The sequence below is a fragment of the Triturus cristatus genome, chromosome 3_1 (genome assembly GCF_964204655.1).
Source record: "Triturus cristatus chromosome 3_1, aTriCri1.1, whole genome shotgun sequence".
Taxonomy (NCBI): domain Eukaryota; kingdom Metazoa; phylum Chordata; class Amphibia; order Caudata; family Salamandridae; genus Triturus; species Triturus cristatus.
The window spans coordinates 485,595,671-485,623,538 of NC_140583.1; positions in this window are offsets into that span (position 1 = coordinate 485,595,671).

Sequence of the window (27,868 nt, forward strand, 5' to 3'; positions counted from 1 at the left end):
TAGTTATGAAGAATCACACTCGATAATCGTGCCTAGCACCAAGGTGGGATAGACCGCATCAAGTTATTCTGACTACCTCAACAGCTGTAAAGTGTGCAGGGCTGCCTAATTGGATTCATGCAAGTCATACCAAAAGGGTGCCAGCTCCTGAAGAAGAAATACAATTGAAACAGGAAATTGGTGGTGCTGAAGGTTGTGCAGTTGAAGAACTTCCTATAGAAGATCCTGAAGTAGCTGCCCAAGATCAACCGAGCACTTATCAGGACGACTGGATCCCAGTGGTAGACATACCTGAAGTACTTATAAGAACTAGAAGTCAAACACAGTTAGATAGACAGGAAAAGAGTGAGGACCAGACAGGTATAGAAGAAGTCGCTCAGGAAAGTAGGGACACAACTGTTAGGGAACCTGAGCAGGAACAGATAAGGAGAGAACAATATACTCAGACAGAAGAAACTCAAAGTACTGTTCCAGGGTCTGAGGAGGGACAGTCAGGAATTAGAGAAATCGTTCAGGCAGAAGAAGGTAAAGAGTTAAAAAGACCTGAACAGGACCAGGTAGGCATAGAAACGCAAGTTCAGGATACAGAAGAAAAATCAGACATCATTAATCCTGAACAGGGTCAGATTGAGGTAGATGAACCCATCCAGGCAGCACAGGCTGAAATAATAAACCCTGGACAAGGTCAGATAGTGAGGAAATCTGAAGATGAAGCTGATCAAGGTGTGCAAAGATCTAAAGAAAATAAAAGGAGTCTTGAAGAACCTGGCAGTGCAGTAAAATTTAAGAAAAGTCGAAAAGGTGATAATTGGCCAAGAATTATCAAGAGACTGAGATATCGACTTAAGACAATCAATGAAGAATCTGATCAAGTAAATGAAGTGACTACTCAATCTGGACTTTCAAAAGTAATACCAAAACGAAGGAGTCAAAGATTGAAGGCATTGAATAATAAGTTCATGGGTCCTGAATGGACATATGTTATTCTTAAAGACTTTGAAAATCTCAATTTAAATGAAGAGAGTGGCGAAGAACTGAATGTTGAACAAGTTAAAGAAGAAGTGAGAACGACCTGAAAGAGAAAAAGGCACCTAAGGTGTTATCTCATACAAGGTTCTGAAGTTAAGAAGAGATAATCCTCTTGCCCAAGATGTCTAATAATAATGTTGCTGGAAAACCAAAACAAAGCTGTATAAAGAAGTGTTGTAGGATCTGTATATGTAGTTTAATATTAGTCCTCATAATATGGGTGATATTAGCAATAGCTATTCCCTATCTGATGATTACTGACAAACAGAATAGTACTAACACACACACAGAAGTTGCAATCCTTAAAGGAGATAGAGTAGACTTAGAAACACCAGATGAGCTAGATTTACACCACACTGTAGATAAGAACGAAACTGATTTAAATGTATTTGCAAATCTCTTAGTACATTATGTAGAAACTATGGAAGTTAGTGATTGCTATGTTTGCATGAAATTGCCCAGCTCAGTAGCTGAAGGAGTAACGTATCATCCTTTACCATTGACCTATGGTATTTCATGTAGTGTACTAGCTAGTTTATTCTATAGAACTGCAAAGCTGCAGTATTATTATTCAAATGTAGATGTAATATTTTCAGAAGTTCCCATGCAAAAGAGCATGAACCCTGTCCTTAGTACCAGAGACTCACAATTCATGGGTGAATATTTCCTAACAATGAAGACAATAGATATAGCTGATGCACATAAACGCAACTTAACCTGTAAATTGCACAAAGAAGAAAAGATATTTTTGAATTTAGTAGAAAATAGGAGACAGGATTTCCAAAGAAGAGCCTCTGAACCGAAACCTCAGATATCTAAATGGGCTGAAAGGGAGGACCTGTTAGTAACTGGCAAGACTCATGCTGCTATGTCTCTGGACTTTGAAAAGAAAGGGAAAATCTGTCTCTATAGACTTAAAACAGAATATAATAATGTATTTATTGGTTCCAGTGAATGTGAACACAACTTCTTAGTAATTGGGGGTTGGGGACTAAAAGGAGGAACTGATCCAGTATTTCCTGGAATATATTATATTTGTGGAAACAAAGCCTATTTTAGGTTGCCTGATCACTGGTATGGGAGTTGCTATTTTGGAATAGTACTCCCTAAAGTCTATCATGTTAAAAGAATCACAGGAAGCAATAACGACAATAGTGGACTAACAAGATATAAAAGAGCTAGTTTTTCGGAAATAGTAGGTGATATATTTGGTGCATTGATACCTTCAGTGGGGGTTCTGCTAAATTCTCTGAAAATGTGTCAATTGTCAACAGTAGTTGATCGGTTATATACTGACACTGCTGGAGGATTTTTACTGATCAATACAGAACTAGTTGCTGTAAGATCTATGGTTTTGCAAAATCGACTTGCCCTTGATATCTTATTGGCAAAAGAGGGTGGAGTGTGTAAAATGCTGAAAGCGCAACAATTGTTGCTCGTATATACCTGATAAAAGTGTAGAAATTGGAAGATATATTAAAAATATTACACATTTGGAAGAAGAACTGAAACCACTAGAGGTTGACAGTGTATGGAAGAAAATAACAAATAGTTTTTCCACCATTAGAAGTTGGATTTCTAACATAGGTAAAGGTATTTTAGGTCAAATATTATTGCCGATCATGGGCATAACTTTGCTAGTTCGGATGATATTGTGTTGTCGCAAATGCAGTGGGAAAAGAAAAGGGTACGAAAGGAATGAGAAAGGAATGAGAAAGGTAGGAAAAGAAAATTAGAAGAAATACGACGAAGAATTGAAGGGAAATATCTACAAAAGAATGAAAGGATCACAATTTAAGAAAGATAAGGGAAAGAATAAAAGATTTGAAGACATCAAAATGGTAGAATGCTAAAGTTGGCATCTGGTTTAAAAGAATTTAGTGATGGCTTAAAATGCCATCAGAGAGGGGATTGATGGAGCAAGGTTTCACATCTAAAGAAACTTGCTCGTATGCAATCCTCTCGAATAACCTCTAATACTATAACCAATCTGTCCGTGAGTACTAATTTCGCACCACATGTTACATAAATGTATTTAGGGGAAGCTTTTCTATGTGCTGTTTTAATAAGTAACTCGAGTGTCCTAAAATGGCCGCTAAAACGCGGGAAATATTCTGCGCATGCGTCTACCACATCGCGTGGTGTGACGTTCTTCTGTTGCTTGGGGGAAATCTTTGCAGCTGCGCAATAGCTTCTAATATGGCCACTTCAAAGTAACATACTAATGCACATGCCGAGCTGAAACTAACTCATGCAAGTTCTACTAAGTTATTAATGCAAAAGATTTATTAAGTAAATGGGGTTAGAGTAGAAGTAAGTGGTATACAGTGAATTCATTTAAGGTTGTATTCTAACGTGTGCTACTTTGACTTTATTAATAGTTCCCATTTGGGCCTTAGAGGGGGACCGCGTCTCTGGTTCCATGTGACTTCTACACATGCGCAAAATGCCTACTTGCCCTGAACAAGTGAACTGAAAATTGAATAACCGCCAAACTCAAGCCCGACAAGGACATGAGAACCCAAACTTCTGGCCCTACTAGAGGAAGAAAAGGGACAACAATGTATAAAGACTTTACAATCCACATATGGAATATCTGTGGGAATAAAGCTTGTGGGTATTAAAATTAAGGGGCGGGGGATTAGAGAATAGACTAAAGAAAAGTATTGCACTTGGCATGGTGTGATGTCCTCACCCCACTTCTTGGCCCAATCAAATTGCGGGTGAACATAGAATTGAAACATTTGGGGGTGGATCATACATTTGAATTTGGTATAACAGAGGTAAGTTATAGATAGTTAGTCCCACTTGACACTTGATGCTGAGATGCTGATGCTAAGCTGAGATGCTGCCCGATTGCTGCCATCTGACTGAAGAATCCAACACTAGGGAAACTTTGTGGAAGAAACCGAGGAGGCACATCTAGGAAGGGGTCCGGACATGCCCGAGCCAGTGAGAGTAGCACCAGAGAGGGATGTAACGCTGGTATTGCACTAGAAGAGGTCACCTTTCCCTGTCCCGAACCTGTCCAAAGTCCTTGACTCTTTGATGTCGGGGTCCTCACATCATTCTAGGTAAATATATCTGCAGGGTAGATGCTCCGTACTTGCTCTCAGTCCTTTCTCTCCTCAGGTGCTGTTATTGCAATAATTTATTAATGCAAACTGATTATAAGCTATCTGTACTATTTGCCTGATGGAGATATCTGGTATATTCATGTGTATCTTGATTTGACTCACAAAATTATTAATTCAGATAAACTTTTAAATCGCCCTCTGAGTCTGTGGTTCTTTAAATCAGAGTCAAATGCATTATTGTCTTTCCTCCCTATTCTAATCTTCTACTAGATCTTATTGAACATACATTTACTCAGGAGACAGGAATGGTAAGAATACTGGTGTATAGGTTTCCTAAGGTAAAATAAAATTGATGACCAGTGGATACTTGCCAGCTCATTGTGTGTATGAATGTATATGGGCCCAAATGTGTGTTGTGTGTATGAATGTGTAGAGCTGGTAAATTCCGCTGCATCATCTGTGTCTGTCTGTGTGTTTTTGTGCCCTGTGCTAAGGTTCACTGACCTAAGAGTCCAACATTTGCTTCGGAGCTCTTTCCAGGGTTCATGGACCCCCAGGGCAGGCTTCGAAGACCTTTGGAGCTAAGTTAGGGTCCATGAACTCTGCCTCATGGACCACTTTAGTGCCAGGGTTGCTGATCCAGTCTCTGTTTTCATTTATCGCTTTCACTGATCAGGTAGTGATGTCACGTACCTCATAATAATGTGTGCTTAGAAATAGTAGTCACACATTTGTGCTTCAGAGACACTTAACTGCAGCATTTGCTATAACAATTCAGTATTGATGCTAACTGTGTTTAACAAACATTTCCCGCTTCATGTTAACCAAAGAAGTAGCAAAGCATATGTTTAGTGTACTTTTACTAGCTCTGCACTAATGTTTGTGTAGAGAGCAGGTGATTGCAGGTTTCTTGTCTTTACCTTTGCCAGATGCCTCTATCACCAATTCCAAGTTGGCCAGAGCACGGTGGGATACTGCTCTCCCCAATTAAACTGGCCTGGTGTTCCCGTACTTGAATTTTCCAGGTGCAGGAATATCAGACCCAATTTTACCAGCCTGAAAATAAATTGGTAACATTGCTTGAGGCTTAGGCTGTGAGTGCTGCTCAGCCCCTTCCCAGCCTCCTCTTGTGGCAAGGGGAGAGGGAGAGTATGTAATGCTCTTCCCTGCCATGCCTTGTTGTCCCCTTCCCACTGCCACCATCCATACCCAGAGCCTGAGGTAAATGTAACTGTTAATCCACAGGGAATAGGAAATTCTGTGCAGGAATTGGACACATAAAAAACAAGGCCGCATAGTTATTCGCCATTCTGATTAACTCTTTAAACGCGGATTTTTGTGATACCAGCCTGAAACATTATTTCCAACCACCTGGCATCCCTGCACATTAATCTTCATTACTCGTATTCAGGTCCTCTGTGTGCTTGCAGATTAACTAAACAGTAGGATTTGCCATTACTGCGCTAAATATTACAATTATTTTGATTGGAAAAAGTCAGATTCCCTTTAGTTTTTGTTCCCAATATCCATAAGCAGGTCGCTAGCAAAAGAGTCTGCTTTTAATGTTCGTAGTCATTGTTTATTTCATGTAAGTAGTCCACCTGTGCAGAGCGGCTGGCTATGGGTTTGGTGTAATTTCCCATTGCCATATTTGTGTGTGTTCATGGTCTTGCACCTTCTGTATTTGATTATTTAACTATTAAAGAAAGTAGATGTTGACCAAACTAACCCTAAAAACTATCTCCCTGGGGGCATGGCTTGGTTAGCCAGCATGGCGGACGTGTGCTAAGCGAGCTCCGTCCAGCCCGCTTTGAATCCTGCATATATCCTGACTCTCCCGACCCCCGGGGGATCCTTGAGACGACTCCGCAGCGTCACTACACCGACACCGATGTCCGGTGTGACTTTGGGGCGCCCGGGACAGCTGGTGACTGAGGGATCACGCCTGTTTGGAGTGTGACCTAGCGGCCGACAGAGGAGCCGGTGTGTGTGGTTTGCAGCACTCCGGGGGAGCCGCGAGGCGCACAGAGATCTTGGCCCCACCCGCTGTGGATGTAGCGGGCCCGAACTGCTCCAGTGACTTCAGGTGGCGGCGACGGTGGCTGAGGGATTATTCTCTGCCCCCTGGCTCGGCGGAGCGACCGATGTGAGGTCAGCAGAGGAGGTGCGGCGGCCGGCCTGGACTGAGGAGGCGACGGAGGACGCGGTGAGGTGGGATTGAGCCGCCCAGCCACCGGGACATTATCGGGCAGTGAGTGCCTCCACGACGGGAGAGGTCGGATAAGAGGGCATTTGGACTGATTTGTACAGCGGCTGCCTCCCCTGCACAGAGCTGAGGCTGGGGTTCGGCGGCACTGCCGGGCCGCGGGGAGAGGGGCTGTGAGAGCCGCCATTTGCTCATTTCTTCCTCCCTTCCACGCAGAGCGGGCCATCTTTCTCTCTTTCTCCCCAACGGGCACAGCGGCCGCCTGAACTTTGGCTCACATGTGGGTGCTGTGAGCTGCCCGGGCTCCTTTGGTGGCATTGGGGCTGGGGGATTGACCACTGCCCCGCAGCTAAGTAGTGTGGCCTGCGACACGATCTGAGGGGGAGATGCGGTGGTCGGTCCGGGCCGTGCTTGTGTGGTAGAACATTGAGAGGCCGGAGCTGTGACCTGCAGTCATGTCCCCTTGCCACCGGGACACATATTGGTGGTGAGCAACTTAGCGGAAGGGGAGGCCGGAGACGCGGGTGCTTGGACGGCTTGCCATGGCGCACACTCCCTCATACCCAAAGCTGCAGCGGGGGATCGGCAGCACTACCGGGCCACGTGGGGACAGGTTAATGGATTTGACATTTGCTCTCCCTGCTCAACTTTAAAGAAACCCCCCTTGACCCCCCGGGGAAACACATAGTGGCTGCTAATCGGCCCGCGTGGGTCCTGCAGTGGGGGTTGCGGCTGTCCGCAGCAGAGATACCCTGCCTGGAGAGTGCTTGGGCCCCAGCCTGTTGTTTCAAGGTGTGATTGGACTGGTGGCCAGTAGGACCACGGGTGCAACGCGAGGGGCCCCTTACGGACTTGGGCTCTAGAGGTGGCTTGCTGGCCTTGGATCTGGGGTGACTCCCCATAGGCGCTGGTTTGGGGGCTCATGTAGGATTGTGTGGGCCGGACCCGAGAGGATCGCTGCTTCTGCGTCTTGCCCGGCTCTTCCTGGTCCTGTGGGAGGACTCCGGAGGGCAACCATGACAAGGAATAAAGGTGGTAGCAGATCGACTAAGCATGGGCCCATTGATAAATTCACTGGCCCGGGAGTGGTGGCTGGGGCGATAGGGGGCTAGTCGGAGTCCGTGCCGGGCAACGCAGCCCTCATGGCAGCTATCACTCAATCCAGAGACATGTTAGATGCCAAGATAGGAGCAGTAGGGTCGGACGTTATGCTGCTGCGGCAGGACTTGCGCAATGCAGTGTCCATCATCACCAAAGCCGAGACCCGTGTCTCGGGAGTAGAAGATGACGTCACAATCCTGAAGCAGAAGATGGCCACCATGGAGACAGTGCAGAAGAGCCTGGTGCTTTGCGCCAAGGATGCGGAGGGGCGGGCCCGGCGCAATAACCTTTGCTTTGTTGGATTTCCGGAGGGTTGTGAAGAGGGCAACATGGAACGCTTTCTCACACAATCGCTGGAAAGCTGGATTCCCCCTGAGGCCATGTCCCGGTGCTTTGTTGGGAGCGGGCTCACAGAGCACTCATGCAGAAGCCCCCACCGGGAGTCCGCCCGCAGCCAGTTATAGTTAAGCTCCTGAACTATCTTGACCGTGATGCCATTCTGAAGCAGGCTAGAGCCAAAGAACCACTGCTATACAACAATGTGTGCATACTAATCTTCCCTGACTACACACGGCATGTGCAGCAGCAGCGGCAGTCGTTCATGGCCGCGAAGGCCCGCCTGAGAGACCTTAAGCTCCCGTACGCCCTCCTGTTTCCGGGTCGCCTGCGAGTGGTATACCGCTCTCGCACACTTCTTTGACACCCCGGAGGAGGTCTTCAAATGGATGGATGAGACAGCGAGAGTGAGGGCGCACACGCCATCTGGGATGGAGTCAGACTCCTCAGTGAGCAAGGTGGCCCGGAGGGGTCCTCGGGGACAGCAACAGAGGGGCAATAGACGATCACGATCCCAGCGGCGCTCCCTGTCCTGCGGGGCCTCCTCTAGGGGGGCCCTACTTCTGGGACACTGACACTGGAACCTTAATGTTTGCAATCCATGTGGTGCTGCAGAGTTATTGGTCTAGTACATGCTTTGATGATTATGTTTAGAGGGACTGCAACATGGGCTGGTTCTCCGCCAGACTTGTACTGGTTGGGTCCTGCCCAGTAGACATGGGCTGTAAGTTGGGGATTCATTGGTGGAGGCTGTCCTAGTCCCCCTGTTGGGGATTGAGAACTAGCCCTACCGCGACAGATACTTCAGCGTTCTTGAGGTATGGGATGGGGGGGTTTGTTGGGAGGGTTTGTATAAGGTTGTGAGTCGCACTTCCGCTAGGGGTCCGAGGATCTACACTCACACACAGCAACAACATATGGTCTGTTAAACTAGATGATCCACTCCCATATGGCTAGCATGCGCAATAGAAGTCAGGTAAGCCCAGGTACTCTCCGCATCATAAGCTCGAATGTGCGCTGGGTGCTAGACAAAATCAAACGCGGGGCTATACTTCACCAGGCAAAGAGGGCTAGGGCGGATGTCCTTATGCTTCAGGAGACTCACCTCATGGGCACGAAGGCCCTATGCTTGCAGTGGTATGGGTCTTAGCAGGTTTTCCATGCCGGATTTACGAGGGGTCCAGGGGAGTAGTGATTCTGGTGCACCGCAGAGTCCCCTACACCCATGCACAACAGTGGGACGACACACAGGGGCGATACGTGTTTATCCGGGGCAAGATTGGGGAGGATCCCTTGGTATTAGGCTGCGTATATGCCCTCCCTCCCTTACAATGGACACTCATGGAGAGGTTACATACCCTGGGCCGATATACCTGATGTGTTGTCCGTGGTGGGCGGGGACTGGAATGACGTTATGGACTTGGTTAGGGATAGAAGCAGGTCTGGGAGTGGCCCCAGGAGTGGACATCCCACGAAATTATACTCGCTAGTGACAGGCCTTGACTGGGTGGATGTATGGCGGCACATGCACGGTGATAGCCAGGAGTATACATACCTCTCGGTGGTCCATGGGTCCTTCTCCAGGCTGGATTATCTATTTGTTCCCCGGGCAGCTGTTAGTAGGGTGGCATTGGCAGAGATCCTGCCCCGCGGCCTTTCTGATCACTCCCCAGTATCCCTTGAGCTCCATCTGGGCAGGGGGCGACAACCATTTTGGTGGCGCCTCTCAGTGTGGCACTTTTAGAATGATGACTACGGGACGCATATGAGTGATTCTATTGCCCAAAATCTCACCTTGAACGAGGGGTCTGTATCTAGAGCCGAGACTCTCTGGGAGGAACTGAAGCCTACCTTGCGGGGGATGGACATATCAAGGTGTGCAGCAGCCCGCAGGAAGCGCAAGGAGTAATTGACTTGGGCGGAGGCCGATATAGAGGCACTGGAGTGTCGCAGTCGAGAGGCAGAGGGAGTCAGTATGTGAGACAACTGCTCCTAGCTCAACAATCCTGCGCTGCTCTCCTGATGGGTGAGGCTCGCCAAGTCTGGCTGGCGACGCGTAGCAGGATATGCCAATGGGGGGACAAGTCCGGCAAGATGCTCCATAGACTTTGTCAGGGCGCTCTCCGTTCCCAGGCTCTCCCAGGTCTTTTGGACCTAAAGGGTACACTGATTACAGAACCAATTGCTATAGCGGAGAGCTTCGCTGCGTACTTCGCGGATCTTTATGCCCCCCACGAATGCTTATCGGTGTCCATTTTGGATAAATTCATAGCCGATTTACCACCCAAAACAGTTTTGGATGAAGTGCGGGATCAGCTGGAGGCACCTCTGACGGTCGAGGAGTTGGGTACGGCCCTGGGTGAGCTTAACTCTGGGAAGGCGCCGGGACCCAATGGGTTTCTGAGCAAATTTATTTTGCGCTATAATATACAGCTGGCCCCATATTATCGGGAGATGGTGGAGGAGGCCCGGGAGAAGGGCCTGCTTTCCCCGGACTGGAGACATGCGGAGGTGGTGGTGTTTCATAAACTCGGACGGCCCCCGGAACAACATGCCTCATATCGCCCCATCTCTCTCTTAAACGTGGAGGCCAAAATTCTGGCCAAAGCATTGGCCAACCGCCTCTTGCCACACATCTCGGCACTTACACACCCCGACCAGGCTGGGTTTATGCCCCAAAGGGTGACCAGGCATAACATACGGTGGGCTCAGGTGGCGGTAGCGGCCATCCAGCAGATCGGGGAATCAGCGGCGCTACTCTTAGCTGATATGGACAGGGCGTTTGATCCCCTGTGTTGGGTACATCTCTTTGCATTGTTGTACAGACTCAATCTTGGCCCACGCTTCCTTTCATATCTGCAACTCCTGTACACAGACCTGTCGGCGTCGGTGCGAGTGGCGGGGGCGGTCTCTTCTCCCTTCCCTATTAGTCGGGGCACACGGCAGGGGTGACCCCTGTCTCCGTATTTATTCCCCCTGGCCTTGGAACCGTTGGCGGCCTGGGTGTGCATTGATGCACAGATCCGGGGATTTGAGTGGGCTCCGGGCCTGTCCGACAGGATAGCACTGTATGCGGACGATGTCCTCTTCTTCCTCACAGCGGTGGACAAGACGGGGCCGCGACTTCTGCGGATCATGCAGATTTTTGGGGTATCATCGGGTCTCTATATGAATCCCCGCAAATCCACGCTCTGGGCCATGGGGGCTCGGACGAGGTTTGGTACATGGGCATCCACGGTCCAGTTGGCAGTGGGAGGCCTGAAATACTTGGGGGTGTTTCTATCGGACGTACCGGCAATTTCCTGGGAGCGGAACCTAGTCCCAGTATGGGAGCGTGTCCGGGCAGATATTAAATCCTGGTCTCGCATTCCTTTGATATTGTATGGCAGATCAGCAATATTCAAGATGGTGGCGCTTCCTCAACTGCTCTATCAGCTCCAGAATCAACCGTACCCGATCTAGCCCAGATGGTTCCGGCTGGTGAATTCTGTGCTTGGGCAATTTCTGTGGGAGGGGTAAAAGGTGCGCGTAGACTTGCGAACTTGCTTTCTATCTACCTACTGTGGAGGACTCGCATCCTCGGATATACTCTCGTACTACCAAGCCTCACATCTCTTGGTTCTTAACGAGTGGTGGTATGGGGACAGGGGGGACCCGGCATATGCGCTGGAGCGGCGGCTTATGGGGCCTCATACGCTGCATACAATTCTTTACTCGGCGCAGCTGCGAGGCACATTGCCGTCCGTCACACGGGTGGTATTTATGATTTGGAGGCAGGCGCTACGACGCATGGGGTGGTGGAATACCCTGACTCGGGAGACTCCTCTTAGGAACAATGGACGCTTGCCCCAATTGGCGGCCCTGCGGGGCTTCCGGGGATGGGACGATATCGGTGTTTCGACTCTGGGAGATGTTATGAGGGGCACAACACTCAAGTCTTTCCAAGATCTGCAGAGGGATTTTTGCATGCCACAGACACAATTCTATCGATACTTACAATTTCGCCATGCCCTATCCCCTAGCCTGGAAGGGGTGGAGTCTCTACCGGACTTCAGTCCGCTGGAAGCGAAAGTGTTTATGGGTGACCTAGAGACAAAGAAGATCTCGCGGATCTACCAATCCCTTGTTACACATAGCTCCTCCACGCTTCAGAAGCTTCGGGGGGACTGGGAGGAGGATGTGGGTGAGCTGGAAGAGGAGGGCTGGAGGGAGGCCCTGGCAGCCCCACGGGGAGCAGCCATAGCGATGCACCTTCGCCTTGTCCAATTTAAGTATCTGCACAGGGTCTACTTTACCCGATCTCGACTGTGGCGAGCGGGTTTAATTGCTTCCCCAGAGTGTCTTCGGTGTGGTCGGGAGGAGGGCACGTTCCTGCACACTGTCTGGCAGTGCCTTTCCCTTGATCGATTTTGGAGAGGGGTATTTTCCTGTCTCTCTGAGGTTTTGGGGTGGGGGCTCCCACGTACACTCTGACTAGCCCTGCAACACGTGATGGAGGGAATTGGGGGTAACATATATAAGCGACACCTCATGCAGCTGGGCCTCACTTTAGCGAAGCGAGATATTGCCAGGGAGTGGAAGGCGCCACGGGCCCCCTCAGTGGCTGCATGGAAGAATGGCTAAGACTTTTGTATGGGGCTAGAACAGCCTATTTTTGTTGCCAGGGGATGCCCACGCAAACATTGCAAAATATGGAAGAGATGGGCGGATTACCGGGGTCTGTGGCTGGAGCCCCCAGCAGATGTAGAGGCGCCAGCATTGGGATAACTTCATGTATATGGGGGGTCGGTGGAGGTGTTGGGGTGGGGAGGGGGGTTGGTGGGGTGTGTGCTCTCTTGCTGAAGCTGCGTATTTTTGTATGAAGGCTGTGGACAGGACCATACAGACAATGTGCGACATTGGGGGGAGGGTGAGGGAGGGAGGGAGTTGGGGGGGTTTCAATATTTTTTGATATGCTTTTGTTATGCCATATACGAAAGTCAATTGCCTTCTTGGTCCTATCTGGCTTGATTCTGCAGATGCCTCTGGTGTGCAGAGCCCTGCGATAACTGTGCAATTTGACAAATAAAATATGTTTTTTTTTTAAAACTATCTCCCTGTCTCCCTATTACTTTTCTGTTTTAGGATTCTAGTAAATCATATCAGTGTGTGTTGGAAAGTGGGTTATTAGTAGTGGTAAATATATGTCGACCACAGGCAATGAGACCACTGACACAATATAGGGCTCAGTATAGGTCTTAGAAAATGATTCCCATGCTCAACCCTTGATAGCTTAGCTGCGAGCAGGCAGTCTAGACTTCGAAGACAGGTATGTAAAGCATTCAAAAACACCAATTCAGTAAATAATTAAGACATAACATGCAATAAAATCCAACACCAATTTATGAAAATAGGAACTATTTTTATCTCTAAAATGACACCAAAACTAAAAAAATCCAATGTGGGGAACCGGAGATATTAATGTTTAAGGATTTATCACTCTATAGCACACAGAAACCTAATGCGCCTATTAGGACATCTGGTTGTACTAGACGCGCAGTAGGTCTCGGTCAAAGTTTTTACCTTCTGACTTAGACATTTTTCTGGACCTTTTCTTCCCTGGGCCCCTCGAAGCTCTCAGCCAGTACGGATTTGGTGAGGGATCGCCGGCTTGCCTTGTGACAATCTCCTGGTCAAACTTGTGGAAGTCCGACTTCCGGAGCTTTCCAGCGGAACGAACAAGAGATCCAGGCCGGCACACGTTTGAAGGTGGGAAGCTTGACTCTTGCAGTTGGTCCCGGTCACCTTTTCTACATTTGTACTTAGAAACTTTTACAGAACTTTTTCTTGCATGGTCCCCTAATGCTCTTCATCAGGCAGGATTCAGTGAGGGTGCGCCGGCCTGGTTTTCAGCCAACTCCCGATCAAACTCTGGAAGCCAGACCTTTGGAGCATTTCAGTGGGACAAACCTGGATGGCAGGCCGGCTCGTGGTTGAGGGTTGCCGGCTTGACTGGCCAGGAGGAGTCAGTCCACTTATGGAGCTTTTTTCGAAAGTTGCTCCAAACTTCTTCAAACTTCTAGAACTTCCACCTGAAGTTCCCCAAAGGGTGCCAAAGGGTCCAAAACGTACTCCAAGGGTCTGGAAGCTCCAAGATGGTACTGTAAAATTTGGGACTTCAATTTCCACAATCTACTTGAACATAAACCTTACCAATCCGCTAGTAATACCCCTGGTTGGTGATTCTTGGTGGTTTGGTCCAGGTTAGCTCTGTTAACTTGCAGCTTGCAGGGAGTCCACTCTTTAGTCCTTTTGAAGCAGGTTTCATCTACAGGTCTGTCGTTTCAGGTTGTGCAGCAGCCTGGTTGGTGCAAATCAGACTTCCAGCATGAACCCTTATTCTTCCTTAAGTTTCAAGCAGCAGATCTGGGAGGTTCTGCCCCTCTCAGATACTTATTCCAAGTTCTCTGGGTCAAGGCACACCTATCCAATAAGGTGCAGGGCAAGAACCCCAGAGTATGACCATATCCTCCAAAATGTGGCACTAAAGGCTCCCAGAGAGCACCATTTTTTCAAAATTCAATAAGGCTAATTTTCCAGCAGAGAGAAAAGAGCTTACTAAACCGGCCTACAGGATGGCTCATCTACATAATTTTCTTCCCTTTTGCATCTGAAAATTCCTTCTCTAAGCCTGCCATCTGGCTAGGGGCAGAAGGTAGAGGCGTAAATGACACTGATTTCTCCAGCCTGTTCCCTCCTTCCTTTGTAGAACATTATTTACTACCCCTCCCCTGGCTCTGGCATTCCTATGCCCAGCACCTTCTCCTCCAAGAAGGACTCCCTAACCCCAGGTGTCATTTATCACCTCTTCAAAGCAACCTGGCTAATCCACTTAACTGTAGCCAATCAGGTCAGAGCACTAGAAGGCTGTATTTGGGCTCACACACAAGAAAGTCTTGTAATTTTGTGTCTGTACATTTTAGGATAAATTCAACAATAGCATATTGTTGGATTTATCAATACCATTCTACTGAGTTCTTGAATTATATTTTTATGGCGTCCCTGTCTTCAGTTACTAATCAATAACTTCTTGCCATGTTAACCTATAGGGCTGTGGATCTGCAATGAAAAAAATGAACGGGGCAATTTCTCCAACACCAGGGCTAATAAAACATGTTTTATAAGGACCCTGCTCATATCAGCATGACTCCCCACTTCTGGAACACCTAGGGAAGAATTTAGGGGTTCTGAATATGTACAAATGTAGCAGATCCTCCACAGTGCTCCTAGCACAAAAGTCAATTTTGGGAAGCACTTTACTACAATGTGGGGAGTGAAATGTGCAATTTTACTAAACTCTGACATATAAAACTCATTTTTTAAGGGCCCTCCTTATAAATACCTGACCCCCCCCCTCCCCCGGGACATCTAGGGGAGACCCTGGGGATGCCTAATATGCCCAAACATTGTAGTTTAATTTTTAAGTGCCCCAAACACCAAAGTTGAGTTTGGGCACAATTTGCATTTTAAAAGCAGTCCTGCAACAGAGGGTTGCTTTTAAACCTCAGGGCTCAGGAGTGCACACATGCAAGTGCAGAAAGGACGCTGGCCTCTAAACTGCCATGCCCTATCATATGCTAGGGACTTAAAGGTAATTTTGATCCCTGTGCCCTTATAGGGGAGGCCATGCCAATCATAGGGGTACCCTAACCATAGTGTACCCTAGTGTATGTAGGTGTTTTCACTGTATTCTATGTGCCTTTTAGCATAGCACTGGCCCTGGCCCTGGTTAGGCAGAGCCCAGGGACAGTCAGAATCAGTCAGAATCAGTTACCACCAGTGCATGTCAGCAAACAAATGGGGGGAGCACAGGGCACAAGGATGACTTTACAACACTATGCAAATCAGCTCTTGTCTGAGTGACAACAATTTGTTAAATTGTTATCACGCATGATTTTGTCCTGCTCAAAATACTGAGTCAGTTATGATAGCCATTCTTCATGACCTCAGATATGAGTTAGACTCTGGCCATGTAAATGGTCTGATATTACTGAACCTGTCCACCGCCTTTGACACAGTCGATCATACCATTCTGCTGAATTTTGTTGGATTGTACCAAGGCAGCTGCTATTGATGGAATTACCTTACAATGGCTGCTTCTTTTATTTCTGGAAGCACCAAGCAGCTAAACTTGATTCATTCAAGGCACAAAATCCTTATGTTAAATGTGACTTAAACCAGGGCTCATCAGGTTCAACATCTCTATTAGCCCGTTTACCAACTTTATTGGTGAGATGATTGTCAGATCATTTATATACATGCATGACACCCACCTGATGTTGCATCTGGCTAATAATGCTGCCTCTCACAATAAGTTTCAGCCTATAACAAAATTCATATGGCAATGGATGGGTAGCAAAACATTTAAAGTAAATGCTGACAAACCTAAAGTAATGCTGCTCAACAGTCAACTTGACCTCTGGCTTGACTCCTATTGGTCTCAAGAGTTGGGTGTTCTGTCTGTTCCATCAGTAAAGAGCACAGGACTCAAAATTGAAATAAACTTTCACTAACAAGGCAGGCATCTGCCGTGGTTTCCGCCTGCTTCTATCACCTAAGTCTCCTGAGGAAAGTTGCTTCATTTTTATCTCCTGAAGCCAAGCAAGTGATCATTTAAGCTCTTATCTGCTCTCTGATTATGCTGAATGTGAGAATCTGACTTAGTATATAGTGCACACTTATGTAAGTGGGCACCCTGCACCAACCCAGACAACCCTGATGGTAGACAACCTTAGAAAACTCTCTAAGAAGTAGCTGTGGAGAGCAGCCTTCAGGCTTAGTCCAGAAGGAGTGTAAACGTCTTGTTTTACCAGACCATAATCTTCTTGATATAGATTAAGTGAAAAAGAACCAAACAGTGTATTTATAAAAATATGTATTTATCATAAGACACTCACTAACACATACAAATATCTCGGCGACTGGTGAATTTTGATAGTGGAGGGGCGTAAAACAAAATTCTGAATTAGCCTGTATGAGCAAGTGTAGTGAGCGAGAGGAACTGCCACCATGGGATTTCATAGCTGGATGTCTCAAAGCGTATAGATTTTGAATTAAGGATAGTAAATCTACATGCAGCTATATATACTCATCTGAGGTATATTTTCACAGTTGATATCCTTACTAGATCATTCCTGTAACACAATACTTTTGTGGCTGGCATTCAGAAATAAAAATCCCCTCTTGTATACCCTCTATGCCTTTCTGTCCCCTTCCATCCATCCCTTAGTCTGTTCCTTTCTCTATGCTATGCCACACCAAGCTAGGTAGTTCTAGTCCATTTTATTTATGTAATGCTTGTGTTCTTAAGAATATTTTTTCTACCTATTACCATTTTGTTTTTCTGTGTCCCTTCCCAGTATGTGTCGATTTCTCACTTTTCTACATATCAGAGTCCTCCTTTATTCTCCTTGTCCTGCTTTATTTACATCACTCTCCCTCTCTTGCTGTTGCTACCTCTTACTTCAATTTCCTCCGCACACTGATTGTATTGTATAGCATATTTGTGTAGCGCTTAATACCTATGTGTGTTGTTGAAGCGCTTGCCTACTTGGGTAGCATGCTACATCTTATAAGGTGTGTGGTTGGAACTTTCTTACAAATATATAAGGTATAAGCTTGTGGATGAGTCAGTTAATAATAACTGTGTAATTGTGTGAGCTTGTGGATGAGTGAATATTGAGGCTGACTACAATTGTACAGCACGCAGGTCTTTCAGGCTGTCACCTGTCAGCACTAATGCAGTTTTACCTTTTTTCTAAAGTATTAGGCGAAAGATAGCTATAATCAGAATTTCACTCACCCGAACCTCACTCATTACCAGAACCTCACACACCCAATCCTCACTCATTACCAGAACCTCACTCATTACCAGATACTCACTCACCCATTAGTACCTATAAGATTGTGTAGCGAGGGAAGCGTGCACCGGTGAGTAAAGTTTATTTGGAAAAAGTATTTCCTGGGTGTATGTAAAAAGGTTTTCTGCATTTTTATACCGCAAATGTCTATAGTTTGCCAAGTGTTTCTAACACTTCATAAAGTTGGAGGAAGCCAAGGCCTGTAGCTTAAGAAGAAAGGAGTCACAAGGACATGGGTAAGATGTGAGGACACCAGACCGGAGCACTGGAAGCCTCTGTTGTGTGGTGTGTGAAGTGTTGGTACTTATAGCGCGTGAACCGACCAGCAGCACAACACACTGCTGTCCATGGCGCAGATAGTGTGGGGGGTGTCTTTCCGTGATTCTAGGGTCCTCGTACCTTCCATCCTTTGCACACACCCTGGATTGAGGATGCGCCGTACGGTGAATGTAAATACCAAGGCTGATTATGGCGAAACATATTACGTGATAATCCACCCTCTGAGCCTTAAACTTAATCTTAATCAAAGAGCCAGGAAGGCAGCATCAAAATACTAAATCACCCACTGTGAAAACACAATCACACGGGACAGAGAAGACTAAGGGGCATATTAACAAGGACGGCGTTAAGATTATCGCCGGTTTAGCGGCAGAAAACTGTCGCTAAACCGGCGATAATGGGCTTGATAATATGCCCTGGAAAATTCCCATAGAAGCCCATGTTCACACCAGATCATGGACTTCTATGGGAATTCCATAGAGCATATTATCAAGCCCATTATCGCCGGTTTAGTGACAGTTTTCTGCCACCGGCGATAATTTTTAACGCCGTCCTTGATAATATGCCCCTTAAAGAGGTGGATAATGCGCCGAAGATGGGTGAGTACAACCCCTGAGGGCGACATTTCACATGGATCGTGCCACTTTGGGGAACGTAAGTTTGGATGGAGGTATAGAATATGGCAGTCTACTGCGTGTGAGGTTTGAAAGGATGCAAGTTCACTTTGCATGGCTTCAGTACACAAAGGAAAGCTGGCACCACTGTAGAATGGCGCCTTATAACAAGCGAGGAGGCACACGCGTGCGTTCACACAGTACAGTTTGTGTGGAACATGCCTTTATCTTTCTACAAATATTAGCATTTTGCAGACTTTTAGAATGCGTTTTCAAGGTTGATTTTCAAACCCCGTCCAGGCGGCGAGCACTCCCTCCCCACTCCCCCATGTTTGTTGCCATCGCTGCGCGCTTTTCCCTTAATTAGCACTTGACCACTTTTTGGTGCCTGAAAAGGTCGCAGTTTTATTTTCACAACAAACATTTTGTTAACAGGAAATCTTCATGTTTCAAATTTCAACACTCATGGTCTTATTCTAGTCCTTCAATGACCATGTTTCATTTTTATCCATTGTTCATCATTTTCTATTCGCATTCTGGACCCAGCCGCCTCAATTGCCTGGGAGAGGAGAGAGGGGCCCCAATCCCTGTGTTTCGATTCACGGGTCTAGGCTTCAACTTGCTACCGATTTGGAGGGTGTCCCTTTCTGGGCCTGCCCGGGCTGCAAGTGCCGTCCCGCTCGTCCTGTATCCTTTCAGGGGCCCTCCCTTCTCCCAGCGGTCTCTGCCGTTTGGCATCCCAAGGACCTTACTTGAGCATCTACTCTATTTTCCTGCGGCGGGGTCCTCGTCATCTTCTCCGTCTGTACCCCTGCCGTAAGGCATCCCCGGGGTACTGCGGGAGTGTCATCTTTGTTCTTTGTCTGGCGGCACGCCGCCCAATGGCTCCCCCAGTGCCCCTGCCGTGAGTCATGACAAGGACACCCTGCGAGCCTTTCATCTATCTCCTAGTAATTTTGTTCTCTACTAGGTTCCTCGTGTCAGCTCCGCTACCCTTCCCCCCTACGGCTGCGACGCCCGTATCCTTCGGTGTGGGTGGGTGGGCTTCTCTTCTTCTTTTGCGGGGGGGGAAATTCGAAATGAGGTTTCCCGGGCCGTTGGCCCTTCTTAACCCCCCCCTTGCCTATCTTTCTCGCCCCCTGATTGGGGGGGGGAGCTTCCTTTGTTTTCGGGCCTATCCCTGCCCTCCCCGGCCTAGCCGGGTCTTTTAATTGCGGGGGGCGTGGCGTGGGGGGGTCCCGCCGCCGGCCGGCGTTTTACCCGGGCCTCGATCGGGTCCGGCTTTGCCTTCCCCGGCCCGGGTCCTAACCCCGTCCAGGCGGCGAGCACTCCCTCCCCACTCCCCCATGTTTGTTGCCATCGCTGCGCGCTTTTCCCTTAATTAGCACTTGACCACTTTTTGGTGCCTGAAAAGGTCGCAGTTTTATTTTCACAACAAACATTTTGTTAACAGGAAATCTTCATGTTTCAAATTTCAACACTCATGGTCTTATTCTAGTCCTTCAATGACCATGTTTCATTTTTATCCATTGTTCATCATTTTCTATTCGCATTCTGGACCCAGCCGCCTCAATTGCCTGGGAGAGGAGAGAGGGGCCCCAATCCCTGTGTTTCGATTCACGGGTCTAGGCTTCAACTTGCTACCGATTTGGAGGGTGTCCCTTTCTGGGCCTGCCCGGGCTGCAAGTGCCGTCCCGCTCGTCCTGTATCCTTTCAGGGGCCCTCCCTTCTCCCAGCGGTCTCTGCCGTTTGGCATCCCAAGGACCTTACTTGAGCATCTACTCTATTTTCCTGCGGCGGGGTCCTCGTCATCTTCTCCGTCTGTACCCCTGCCGTAAGGCATCCCCGGGGTACTGCGGGAGTGTCATCTTTGTTCTTTGTCTGGCGGCACGCCGCCCAATGGCTCCCCCAGTGCCCCTGCCGTGAGTCATGACAAGGACACCCTGCGAGCCTTTCATCTATCTCCTAGTAATTTTGTTCTCTACTAGGTTCCTCGTGTCAGCTCCGCCACGCTCCCTACGGTTTTTCGATCGGAGGGAGCTCCCCCCTTAGCTCGACCTAGCCTCGCGACCTCCTTGCCCCCTCCTAGTTCGAATATGCCCGCGATGTTCCGCGTGAACTTGTCTAATCCTATCCCCGAGTGGTGTACCTCCTCCTCCAGGGGTTACCGCAACTACCAATTTTCAGCCGATGCTGCCTGACGCCCACCCCGGGGCCTTGCATGCATTGGCCCTGGTGTTGTGTAGCTCTCTTCTGGATTTTTCTATGCCTTCTAGCTTCACCTTCTCCACTATGCTCGGTGTGTGGAGCAGGTATACTGGACTAGCTTTTCGTAATTGACACTAGGGGAATTGGGTTACCCATATTTTGCCACCAGGCAAATTGAAGGAACATGTCGTTGTGCCGTTGACCGCAAGCAGATGGTCATGCCTCTCGCGGGCAGGGCTTCCCTGCCTCAATTCGCAGAAATCCCTCACTATGCAGATTAATTGTTTCCTTGCTCGCTGGGGCCGCACCTGTATTCTGTCTCCAAGCACGTCTCTACTACCCTTCCGCCACTAGGAAGGACGTATACCCCACTTCCCGTCCGTTTACGCGGTATTTGGAGCTGTATGGTCAACTTTTGCTCCCTTTACCACCTCCGCCCTGCTTTTCTCCCTAGTTCAGTCGGGCGTTCCTGAGGTTGGCCATTTTGCTCCTGGGTGCCCTCTGGTTTGTTCTAGCTACGGAAGGTCTCTCAAGAGCCAAACCCCCCCCCCAGGTTGTTTCTTTTCTGAATGGTATTTTGTCAGGTACTGGGACTTGTGAGGTAGTTGGGTCATTTGTCCTGCTGTGTCAAACCAGCATCGAATTTGTTGTCAAGCTTCACAACCAGGTGCTTTAACGCTGACCTTGTTAAGCGAGCCAACCGTTGAACCCCGCTGTCTAACTGCTGGCGGTGGATGGATTGGATTGGCCTTGCCCCTCCGGTGGGGCCCAACCGGGTGGGCACCTTGCGGCATAATGCCGCCATAAAGACTCTTGTTTCTGGGCGCTAGCCTGTCACAGCGAGACCCCGTCTTTAGTTTTCAATCCCCATGCACGGCGCCACTAGACTTGCCTCTGCTTGGGAATGTTTGTCCCCAATGTACCCAAATTAGTTTCACAGGCGTGTCCCCGACTGAGGCTCGGCTGAAGCAGATTATTCACCGCCCCGGCTCTGGTTGTCTCCTCGTAAACATTGTGGAAGCGGTTTCTATGACTATCCAAGTTACGGGCCCTCCGCTCCTGACTGCGTCACCCTCTGTTTGTGACACATGCTTGCCTCCCCGTGCGTCCGTGCATGGTGCCCAGCCCTCCTCACTTTAGCTTACTGGGCTAACTGCGCAGCGGGTTGATATGCCTGCTGCAAAGCGCGTTTACCCAGTACATTACAGACTGTGTATGATGTAAACGGATCCGCAGATTACTGCTTTCGAAAGATACATCCTTTCGTTACTTGCGATTTAACCTTAAAGTCCCCATGTGGCATAGCGAGCTATTAATTTTCTTCCCCGAACTGCATGACCCCCGCCATATTTACCTTATTATAGCAAACCCTTAATGTTGCAACAGGGTTTATTTTGGCTATAGATCGATTCTTATCTTTAAAGAAAAGCTCCCGCCTATGCTGTTTCTTTTCCGCCTCTGCGTGCGTGCTTCTCCACCCTGAGCCCTCTTAAACTATACTGCCTACCGGTCTGAATGACCTGTGACTTCTACCCTTTCCGTCCCTTGGCCTATGTGTCCTTTCCTATACGCGGATTTACTCCTATGCTTGATAGCCTTTGACAAAGCATTCCTGACCGCTATTCGTCACTGCTATACCACCGCTATACCACCGGGTGCTGGCACCCTAAAGGCGCCGTGTTTGAAAGTTTCAGCTTTTTAAGCACCTGCTGCAGTGTTTCTCAGCGTTTCTTCCCGCCGGCAATTACCCGGCCTCACATAATTGACCAGAAAAATCGTGTGATTAATTCTCTTCTTGGCGAGAGAACAGTGCTTTGTAAACCCGGGATTTGACTTAGGTGAAGGTAGTGCAGAGGGCTAATATGCCTGCTGCAAAGCACGTGTACCAAGTAGATTGCAGACTGCATATGATGTGACTGCAGAAGTGTTGCATCGTTTCTCAACAAAAGCCCGCCGTCAAGGAGGGGGGGGCCATCCTGCTAATAGTTTTTTAATTTGCGTGCCCTTGTTCAGAAAACGAATTCTTTTTTCAGCCCAGCATCCGGCACGCCAGGTCTAGTTTGTGGGCAACGATACCCTTAACGGCAGAATTGCTATAATATGCAGTAAACAAAATGCTATTGTAAGAAACCCACGGTTCTGTTCACAAAGAAACAGAATTCTAGAAAATAGGTTTGCGCATCAGACGATAGGAGCTATAGCTCAAAGGCAAGTCCCGTACCCCCGGTGCCAAAGGCCCTCACAGGACCAGGGTGCGAATCCCACCAATGCTGGAAAAGTGTCCCCAGGTGCCAAATTGCCTTCCCCGGCCCGGGTCCTGGTATGTGGGACCCATCTGGGACGGTCACAAGATGGATGCTGGCAATGGTTCTGAGCATGGGAGCTGGTGGTACTCTGGACTCTGCAAATCTCACAGACTAGCCTCTGGTCTGGAGAGAAGCTGGGGCCCACGGGTGTGCAGAGTAGAGCAGAAAAGATAGCAGCTCCCAACAGGAGGCCCCAACCCCGCCGCCACTTATCCCCGCTTCCATATGACTGAATGGTTTGTTGCTCTGCAGTCTTAATGCCTTGTTTTTTATACTGCATGGTCTTTTCACTACACAGACATTTGATTCACGCTACCTTTATCTGAACAGAGATAGTTTGAAGAGTGGTTTGATATCTGTGACAGAGGCGCAACTAAAGCCTAATTTCGGGGGGGGCTGAGCAAAAATTTCGGGGGGGGGGGGGCTGAACTTTAAGCAATAGGCCGAGTGGAGCTGCAGGGGCTCTAGAAGGGGTGAAACAACAGCGAGGCCTCATTAACATGCAAATGGTCTTTTAAAGACCTGTGAAGTGCTCGGGTGCGGCTGTGTTCGCGCCGGGAAGCTGTCTCATCCCGGGCTGCCACACACGACGGGGGGGGGGGGGGCTGAAGCCCTTCGAGTCCAATGGGTGTTGCGCGCCTGATCTGTGACAACATACCATCTAAGATGGCTACTCGTTGGCCTCTTGAATTCCAGTTCTTGAGAGAAAGATACCATTTCTGGGTATTCTGCAGCCAGAGCACTTGGGGCGCAGAGCCTGAAGGGCATCGCCTCACTAGGCTGGACTATTCACTCAGTGTTAAAAAGAACATTTTCAAGGACTGCATTCAGCTCCTGTGTCCGCCCCTGTGTGGCTGGGAGCACTGAACGATTCTCCCGCCACTGACAGAAGCTTCATGGCTTCCTGGTGAAGTGAAAGCACAGGTAACAGCAGGAGCCCTACCCCTGAAACAAGGCCCCCCACTACCTAAATCAGCGCACTGCACCCTTATCAGACACGTAATAGGCCTACATTTCTCCAACCACAGTGGAGACAGCACATCTCCCAGGGCCGGCACTCAGAGTCAGATGTTACAAACGCCCGCACCAAATGTGGGGGATTCACACCTAGTGCTTAATTTGTTTGAGCCAGAAGTCAGACGATTTTGGTGCGCTTGCGGGCATAGCCCATGCTATCAATAGTGCCCCCTCCGTCCCCCTTCGGTACCCCGCCCCGAGCTTACCTCAATTAGGCGCTTCTCCGCCGGGGGCACCTTCGCCCGCGCCGACCCTTCCTTTCGGTATCATAGGCTATGGCTCCTGCTTCCGCAAAGCACCGCCGTATTGGCTGCTTGTGCCTGCACCTTTCGCGCATTTGGTGATCCTCTGCATTTGGCTCCGTACACACTGCCCCCGTCCGCTTGACTGTGCAAGGCTGTAGTACCCGATCCGCCGCCGATGTCGTCCAGTCGAAGGGATGCCGCTTCGGTGCTTCCCACAACGGCGGGCAACCTTCTTGTCGCTTTGCTATGGCGGAGGTGAAGGCTCTTTCCGCGCTGCCTCCCCCGAATCTGGCTGCACGCTGGGGATGGTGGGAGTGGTGGCTCCGTTTCCACCACCTGGGGGCCTGCTGCCCGCTGGAAATGGCCACAAAGCCCGTGGCCTCGGGGCTCTTTGTTCCGGGAAAGCGGCGTGAAACAAGCAGCCGTCCTAGGTGCCAGCCTTTATTTGTCGTCTCCTCGCCCATGTCCCTGCATCTTCTCCAGCACGTTGATATCTTCCTCATTCCTTCTCCTCCCCGGCGCGGAGTCGTCCTTTCCGGCGGGGGTGGAGGCTGCATCCACACGCTGCTCCCGCCGATGTGGCCTCAGGTAAGGACATGCGTCCTCCATCCGGCGAGAGTGCAGGCGCGATTCCCAACGCTGCTTCCGCCGATGTAGACTCAGATCGGGCTTCTTCTCTCGCCAGGCTTCTCTTCTTCTTTTGCGGGGGGGGAAATTCGAAATGAGGTTTCCCGGGCCGTTGGCCCTTCTTAACCCCCCCCTTGCCTATCTTTCTCGCCCCCTGATTGGGGGGGGGAGCTTCCTTTGTTTTCGGGCCTATCCCTGCCCTCCCCGGCCTAGCCGGGTCTTTTAATTGCGGGGGGCGTGGCGTGGGGGGGTCCCGCCGCCGGCCGGCGTTTTACCCGGGCCTCGATCGGGTCCGGCTTTGCCTTCCCCGGCCCGGGTCCTAATGAGAGGTAGTTCAAAGGCATGACTGGAGACGTGCCGTGAGCGAGACTTCACTCCAGCGGAGTGCTGTATTGCTTTTCTGTTTTGTACATCAAAAGAGGCACACTGTAGGCCAGAATGAGAACATGTCTTGCTCGTTTTTCAAAATATGTATTTGTTTAACTTGATGAGGCTTTAGAGACGTTTCGATTAACTACATTTCTGCATGGGTTTTCTTGGTAGATTGCAGATGGGCTATGGCATAGTGCGGCGGCACCCCACGGGATTAGCGCACGCCCATTGTTTGCGACATCACATCTCTCGTTAGCAAGGCAGCAGGGCTGTGTCCCCCAGGGCCGCCGACAATTAATAAATGCTTTTTCTACCCCAATACAATTACAGAGCCCAAAAACCCAAATTGAAATTAACTAAAAGAACAGCTTGTTTGGAGTCCAGGTTTCGGAGTGCTAGTGAATCAAAAACACCCACCACAGCTCTAGACACCAGTGAGTAACACACTCCAAAGTCCAAACAGCACTTACACATGTTCGGCAGTAAACGTCCACTTCTGCATTCCTTAGATAGGCTTTACTGCTGATGGTCTGTTCACATGTGTCTGGCCCAGTCGCGGCTCACGGGGGGGGAGGGGTTTGCGCGGGGGTGGGGGCGGGGGAGTGTTAATTAAAATAAATTTAAAAAAATCCTACCTGAGGTCCTAAGCAGGTCTGCGCCGCCTCGGGTCCGTTGGCGCCTACAGCCCCTCCCAGCCAATCCTGGTGCTGCCAGCAGCGCCAGGATTGGCTTAGGGCACAGTTACTGCTCGCCCGCCTGTCCATTAGGAGACCGAGGTTTGAGCCTTTGCTCAACCCTCGCTCTCCTAATGGGCATGCGCCAGCCAGAGCAGACGCTAGTGCGCATGACTGGGCACGGCGCAAAAATTCGCTCACCTTCCCCACTCATGCGCACTTGTGCTGCTGCCTGTTGCCCCTGGTCCGTCTGACAATCATGTCAGTCAACATGATGCCGGACCGCCCAGGGTGAGCGGTCCGACGTCATGCTGACTGACATGATTGTCAGTTCTCCCTCTGCGTCGTTGAACTTAAGTAAACTGATTCAGTTTACTTAAGTTCAAAGACGCAGAGGGAGCTGCGGGCAGGGGGGCTATGCCCCAACGCCCTAATGGACGCACCGCGGCTGCTGCCCGGAGATATCCACAATGCACACAATACTTTGCAATAAAACAGGTAAGTAGCACGAATACACAGTGGTTGCCAGGGGAAGACCAAACCATATACTGAAATAGTGGTATGCGAATCACGACCCAATATAAGACTATACCCAGAAGATGTAGAAGTGCTGGGGACCCAAGTAACCACCCAAGGTAAGTACCCCGGAACCACACGGAGGCCATTTGCAGAGTGGAAACATGACCGCATGCTCAATTCAAGTCAATAGGTAAGTCGCGGTTGCAATTTTTAAGAAGAAGGACCCTTCCCAGTGGACCCTGAAGAAACCCCATAAAGAAACCCCATGAAAGGCGGAAGGTTGGAGAGCCACCCCATCCGTGGGTTCCCTAGGAACCAGTATACCTACACCAGGGAAGCCAGGTGCATAGGTGTGAAGTGGCGTGAGAAACCATCGTCAAACTCAATGGAGGACTTCAGGAAGATGCCGCTGCTGGAGAAGGAGAGAGTGTCCGGTGAAACCCAAAGGTGGGTTCAGGAAGAGAAGTACCTGCAAGCAGAGGGGACAGAGTCCATGCCACTCAGGAGTGACCAGGAGGCACGGAAGACGAATGCCCACCAATGTCGGGTGTTACAGGAGAGCAGACGGTGGCCTTGGAGCTACAGCTGTGCGGACCAGGTGATGCTGTGGAAGACCAGGAGCCATTCACAAGCTGTCCCACAGCGGATGTTGAGAGGTGAGGGGTCAGTGTCCGTCGGGAAGACCAATAAGCCTTGGCAAATACAACCAGCCTGGAAAGCGAAAAAGGTGCAGTGTCGGGACCAGCTAGGTCCAGGTGACTCACCACAAGCAGGGGAGCCATAGCAGGCCCCAGGCAATCAGGGGAGCCTGCTGAAATCAAAGAAGACCCTCAAGAGGACCCACAGGCTGGGGGCTCTTGAGTTGCAAGAGGACCTTGAGCAGCTCACCAAAGATGCAAGCCCACGGTGCAAGCTATGTGGTGAGGATGAAGGTCACAGGAGACACTGGAGGTTGGGGCTACTTGGAGCCCAAAGATCTTGGAGGAAGGAAGGCAACAAGCCTTTGCAACAGCAAGTTGACGCGGTGCACAGGGGTTCAGTTCCTGCGGCTCCGACGAGGGATACTGCCCTCAAACTTGGTGAGAAGACAGGGCAGGCCTCGAGGGATGTGAAGACCACCACCTGTGTCACTGATCCTTTCAGAGTCCGTGTGAACCCAGGATCAGCAGACCGGTCAGCTTCATTGTGGTGCCTGCAGATGCAGGGAAGTACTCCTTCACTTCAAGGGATATTCCTTGAGGTGTCTTGGATGCCCACAGGCCTTGGAGGGTTTCTGTATGGAGCACGGGCACAGACCTTACAGCAGACTTGCTGGACGATGAGACCAGGAGCAGCAGGATTCTTCCCAATTGCAGTCTC